At 36.4% G+C, this 7,070-nt stretch overlaps 1 pseudogene; it reads left to right on the top strand.

Annotated features, from left to right (window-relative positions):
* The first annotated feature begins 1,431 nt into the window (after positions 1-1,431).
* Positions 1,432-2,861, top strand: LOC149169246 (putative E3 ubiquitin-protein ligase ARI8 pseudogene; annotated as a pseudogene).
* Positions 2,862-7,070: the final 4,209 nt, after the last annotated feature.

The following is a 7,070-nucleotide window of genomic DNA, read 5'->3' as shown; positions in this document are numbered from 1 at the left end:
CATGGCTTTCCCATTGTTCTTAAAGTATCTTTCCTCTAGCCCTCATTATAGGATCCTACTAAAAATTTCATTGCAACATGACCCTACTTGTTCCCTCCTTGTCTATTGTCCCCCCTTGTATGCTCTCTTAGCTTTCCCCCTCCCTCCCCAGGTCCTCTCCTTAACTCGTGGTATTTCTCTATGCTTCGCATAGGTGAGGTGGTGAATATTTGGAGTAGCACTCCTTGTTTCATCTAGCCTATTTTCCTTATACCCTTGAGGCCTAGCCCACTTGTCCCCCTAGCTACAAATTAGTAGGACTCCTTTTCACTCACTAATTCTCCACCTAAGCTTTACACCATTCATTTCCATTATAAGTTTGCATGTCAAAGGCTAAGTTTTGAGCCTAGAGTTACAAGGTAGTGAAGCATGTCATGATAGAGAGCCATGTCATGCAAGGGTTTCACCTACTATCCTCAGATAAATTCACAAGCTTAGCAAAGAGTGGAGGCCCTAGTAAAGAGATATATAGAGACTACTCCCAGCCTCAAATTCACTAAGAAATAGATGAGGCAGAGCATGACATAACTATGGAGTGAGAATCTCTATTAGATATTGAGATTGCAGGTGACTCTGTAGAATAAATACCACATTTGTAGAATAGATACCACATTTCAAGGAAGGGAAGACTCAATCAACATATGCACACTATTGATATATATTGGCATATGAAAATATTGGTTGGAAGAGTCTTTTCAATAAAAAAATAAGCTTGTGAAGAGATCTTGATGATGCTAAATGAGCTGCAACTAATGAGCCAAGGATTGAATCAACCTCTACAAAGGATTGAAAGCTAGTTGAGACTCTTTTAGATGCACTCATCACTATCAAAAAAATTAGTGTCTCCAAAAACATATTACAGTAAAATCTCCATTGTAAATGAATCTACACATTTCGGATCAATCACGCATTGCAATCCTAAACATCATTGTAAATGAGTGTACACATTTCTCGTTAATTACATATTGCAATCTTTCTTATGATAAACCAGTTGACCATTTCACAAAGTAAAAACTAGTACGTTAAAATTATTAGATAATTTTTTGTATCATTTTAAGTGAATTATAAATGAAAGGAGTATTTGACAAATTTCTAAGATTAGAAGTATCAATGTAACATTATTATGTAATTTACTACCAAAACCGTTAGTATATCCTCTTCACATAATCCGTCCCAATTTTTTGAAATGCCATCACGTTGACAATGTAAAGTCCGCTCGTGAATGCTTCTTTTGGTATAAATGGCAGCGAAGGTACCACTGGATTAGTAGAAAAAGGTGAAACGCGCAGGTGTTCTCAATATATTTCGTATACTATTGGTGGATTCAGAGTGGTACGTTAAAAGGAGGCTCAGCTTCTTGTCTATCGTATTCTCACGCTGTGATTCAAGAAAATGGAGTTTGATGATGATAATGTATACGATTATGATGCATATGACACCTCTGACAAAGAAGAATCGGAATCAGAAGAAAATTACGATATGCAGGTGAACATAGCAGCGGGCGACGCGAATGATAGATGCATGAAGTACACCATTCTAAGTTTGAACGAGATTTCTGAGCGTCAGCGCAACGCTATAGCTACCGTTTGTAATGTACTTTCTGTTTCGGAAGTCACTTGTACTGGGATATCAATAATGTGTACGATAAATGGTTTGCAAATGAGGAGAAAGTGAGGAATGCTGTGGGGTTATTGTCACAGCCCAACGTTAGAGAAGAAAAAAGGGAGGAGTCAATCAGGTTTTGCGGCCATGGGAGACATGAAGAAACTCAAGTATTGCGGCCATCGCTTTTGCGAAGAGTGTTGAAGACTTTATATTCATACCTCAATAAATCAATAACGACGGTGCAGGATGCCTCAACTTACGATGTCCAAATATAAATCCTAGATGTGGTTCGAGATATCGTTTTTTTTTGGGGGTTATCTGAGGAAGACAATAGCAAGTATAGAACATATGTTGTGAGGTCATATGTTGAACAAAACACTAGGGTTAAATGGTGTCCGGCACCAGGTTTTGAGTACGCTGTGCAGATTGATATTGTTGACGTTGATGCAAGTCGGGAGGTTGTCTGCGATTGCTCGCATAAATTTTGCTGGAACTGTTTAGAGGAATGTCATCGTCCAATCGATTGTGACACAGTGAAAAAGTGGGTTTCGATGATTAATGAAGGCGAATCACATAACTTGTACTGGATAATTGGTAACTCTAATTCGTATCCCAAGTGTAAACGAGCAATCGAGAAGAATTTTGGGTGCATGCGTATGACATGTTTACGGCCCTGTGGGTTTCAATTCTGTTGGATATGCCTTCGTGATTGGAACGTGCATGGCTATGACACTTCGGTTGCCTGCAACCAATATCGTCCACCGGAAGCAGGAGAAGACAATTCGTCCCATGAATCCGTCTCCGAAGATGTGATGAAACTGACTGCTAAAATGTCGTCAGATAGATTTGTATTTTACCTTGAGAGATGGAAGGCAAATGACAAGTCTCAGGAAAAGGCATTCTCTGATCTGCAGCGTGTGCGAGTGGTGGAGCTTAAAGAATTGGTTGATAGTCGTGTGCTGAGCACGAGTCAATCTGGCATGGCAAGATTCAAATATGTGGTAGATGCATGGCTACAAATAGTTGAATGCAGGCGTATGCTGAAATGGACATATGCGTACGGCTATTATCTTCCGTTGCTTGATAATGACGCTGATCGGCTTAAACAAAAGCAAAATTTCTTCGAATTCCTTCAAGGGGAGGCTGAGAATAGTTTAGAACGGCTTCATCAATGTGCTGAACATGAACTCCAACAGCAGATGGATCCTGGAGATTGAGAGGAGCGATATGCATTCAACTTTGAGGGATTTTGATTACTTCTATAAAAAACTTGAAGGTTTAACAAAGGCCACAGCTAGCCATTCTGAGAACTCTTTGAAAACGGACTTTCGGAAGTACAGTACAGTCAGTAGCGTTTAAGTGAGTAATGTAACAGTAATTGGACTCGTTTGGTTGCTTACCTTCTTTTTTTCTTTCTAGGGTAGTTACTTCGCTTCTTTTTTTTTCTATGGATACCTTGCCTTGCATTTTCTCACTTGCTTTCCAATGCTTTTGTTTTGATACAACCACTGAGTGGCCTTTGAGTTCTGAAATTTTCTTCGTTTTCGTTTACCAATATTGTGATCTTTCTTCTTGTACCAAATCTTTTGGACATCAATACTTAGTGTAGCAATCGATTCTATCCAAAGAGAGCAATCTCTTACGCAACAAAAATTTATCCATAGTTAATTTTAAATATTTAAACATTTGAATATTGTTATTATCAAACTATGTGCTTTGAATATTCTTTTCCAATACTTAAACTACATTACGATTAATGAAATGATGTGAGCTATTGTGGTTTATTGAAGTAATAACTTGCTCTTGCTAAATACATCCATGAACCTTGTTTATCGAAATAATAACTTGCTGAGGCTAAATACATGAACTTTTCATATAGAGTTGTCACTTAAAAGTAAATCCATAAGGATCTTTTTATCCTTTTACCTAACATAATATCATTTATATAAAAACACATTTTTATATTATTGATGTGAGTGTCATCAATAACTAAGCACTTTTCTATGTATCCCATATTACACCTCTAAATATGTTATACTTAATAGTTAACTTCAAATCATAATATTAATTTTAAAAATAATATTTACATATATTGAAAGTACTTTGATCAAGTCTTTATCATGGAATATCAAAAACATATTTATTAGAAATGCATTTATTTAAAATTATACATCAAAGGGTCAAAACCAAGTTATTGCACTAACAACTTTAAAATCATTAAGAAATTATCATAAAAAATATAATCATCATCAATGCAATACCATCAATGTTATTAAAATCATCAATATACATACAAGGTATTATGGCATTGATTTCCATGTTAGGAATTATTACAAGGTATTTAAATCATTTTCAAATTTGCTCCTCTTATGACATCATCAAATCCAACTATATAAAATTATACATAACATGAACCAAAACATCAAAGGATCAAAACTAGGTTATTGCACCAACAACCTTACATCATTAAGAAATTATCATTAAAAAAAAATCATTATCAAAGGAACTATAATGATGGATTTTATATTATCCATGGATTAGAATATAATTGCACTTTCTTTGATTGGATCTAAGAAACCTCCATGCCCTCAAAAAAACACTAACATAAAAAATTGCCAAAAATGAATGCAAAAAATCACCAAAAAAAGGGTAGCCCCTACAAAACCCCCATACCACCCCTCGAATAAGTAAGGTTTCCATGCCCTTGTGACACCTTGGTTATTGTTTACACATATATATCACATGGGATTGTTGTGTAAAGAATATGACACTTCGGTTGCCTATAACTAGTATTGTCCATTGGATGTAAGAGAAACATTAATGGGAGATAATTCCCATGAATCAATCTTCGAATATGTCATGAAAATGACTTCTAAAATGTCATGAGATAGATTTGTATTTCATCTTGAGAGGTGGAAGGAAAATGAGAAGTCTTACGAAAAGGCATTCTCTAGTCTATAGTGGGTGCTAGTGGTGGAGCTAAAAGAATTAGTTGATGGTTGTGTGTTGAGCATGAGTCAATATGGCATGATATGGATCAAATGGTTGGTAAATTCATAACTATAGATAGTTGATGGTGATCATGTTTGATCATGTTAAACAAAACCAAAAATTATAATGATAGTGATCGTGTTAAACAAAATCGAAATTTCATTGAATTCCTTCTAGGTGAAGATGAGAATAGTCTAGAAAGGCTTCATCAATGTGTTGAACATCATATTCAACATTACATGGATCGTTTCCATAAAATTGAAACTATCATTGATACAAATGGTATTCATTCAACTTTGAAGGGTTTTGATTGCTTCTATAAAAAATTGAAGGTTTAAAAAAGGCCATGGCTAGTCATTTTGAAAAACTAATTTAGGCCTTTGAAAACGTATTGTCGAAAGTACATTGTCGCTAAGTATGGGCTAATACTCATAGGGCTTCATGTAATAATAATTAATAATATTAAATTTGGATCTTCAATCTTAACAGTTCTTCATGATAGGCTTAAATTGAAAATGAAAGAGTTAAATAATTATATCAATGGAGATTCTTGTAAAGAGTACTCTAAAATCCGTCCTCCTAAAATGGGGAAGTGTGATCTGAATTGGATCATTTTATTTTTTTTAATCCATCTCAATGCATTTGGAGTGGAAAAAGTGGAGGAATCAACTCACGGGACCGTTTTTACCGACGGGACCAATTTTGGCGAAACAGGGTCTAAAAACCTTCTAGGAGAATTTTGAGGCATCAAAACATGTTTTTGGTGGTAAAAATTTGTTCATTTAGCACAACACATTTACATGCTATTCTACACACACATAGATTTCCAACTGCGCAAGAATCACGTCAATCGAAGTCTATATGCAAAAGTTATGCCACTTAGAAGTTGACCTTCATATTTTCATACCTATAGTTCAGGAGGATGACACCTCAGCCCCCATTATTCATGGAAAAGAGGATAGCCACATGTTTTTGATGTAAAATACTATAGAAGAGTCTATTTTGTAACTTTAGTTAAGATTTTATGTAGCCAATATTAACCACTAGTAGGTTATCGGGTTGTGTTATAAGCAGGCCACTAGGAGGAAGATACATTCGATTCTTTCGCAATAATTTTGTTCCATAGCTTGTTACACAACATTTTGTCACTGTCTCTATACTCCCCATTCCATGCTCCTATAGGACTGCTACAGTGAACCTACATGATTTCCCATCATGAATAAACTCCCATTATGCCCCTCTTCATGAGCAGAACAGTTCTCTTTTTTATCATTTCCCAATAATCTTACTTTTGCCCCAGTTTACAAGAATGGCGCTAATGACCCATTCTCTCCTCACGCAGATTTTTAGAGATTAAAACGAGTACTAGCAACATACGACACAACTAAGCCTTTTTTCAATTGCATCAATCCTCTTTTGGCAAGTTTTTTAAATATGGAGTGAGAGCTTCCAAGTCTAGAAGCTTCGTAACAGAAGTCTGGTAAATGGTTGCGTTGGATGGAGCCAAGGGAGTCAGTTTGGGCTCCTTTCCCTTATTAATATGGAACAATCCCAAGAGACAAAGCCTCTCCCATGATAAGAGGAACCATCTCCCCTCCATCCCAGCTATAAAAACCCCTCAATTTCCTAGCTAAGCTAGTTTTAGTCTTAGTATTTTTGGATGTTGAATAACGAGTGTTAGAGCCTAGATTTGTCTCAGGCTCAAAAGACAAGGTTCTAGGTCCACATGAAACCATGCTCAGCCTCGTATCTAGCACTACGAGGACAGGAGAGGGCTCTCTCCGGGTCAATCTCAGCGAAAGATACTCAATGGGCTGGAGATGACTAATTTAGCAACCAATTTTAGGCTAGGTATTGAGTGCAAAGGATTTGATTTGAGTTTTTTATGGTTTTGTTGAAAAGATGGGAAACGAGAATTTGGGCTCGGGGATGAGGCATAGTTTCTGCAGAGTTCTGATTGGGGCAAGGAAGGCAATCGTTTTGATGCTTTAAAGTGAGTGAGATGGATAGATCAGACTGGTGAGAAGCTAAGGAGAGCAAGAGAGCCTCAAGTATTCTCCTTAAACAGATGAAAACATGAAGATTTAAACAAATTCAAAGGAAGAGAATAACAACTATGGATTCTACCTTAATTACTCATTTGCTCAAATTCAGAAGAAGAAGCTTGAAAATGATACACATAACACTAGATAAACTTACAACTACTTAGAGAAGCACACCATCAAAACATAAAGCCACATGGATCCCAAACAGTGCTGCAAAACCCTGGTCTTTCCTTAGCCAAAAATACAGAAGTGAATGTACAATAGAGTGCCAAACTTTTCCCAAGAGCCCAACCTTGAAAATGACTTAGAAATTACATAATATAGGCAAGCCAACCTATTCCCTTGCCTCTAGGGGCTGAGCTCATCATTCTAGGAGATATTTCAACCAAT

This window comes from Pinus tabuliformis, chromosome 4_2 (assembly GCF_031772625.1).
Source record: "Pinus tabuliformis cultivar Carrire ecotype Pingquan chromosome 4_2, CPIR1, whole genome shotgun sequence".
NCBI classification, from domain to species: Eukaryota; Viridiplantae; Streptophyta; class Pinopsida; order Pinales; family Pinaceae; genus Pinus; species Pinus tabuliformis.
Note: the sequence above shows the minus strand (reverse complement) of the source record. Positions and strands in the feature narration are given on the sequence as shown.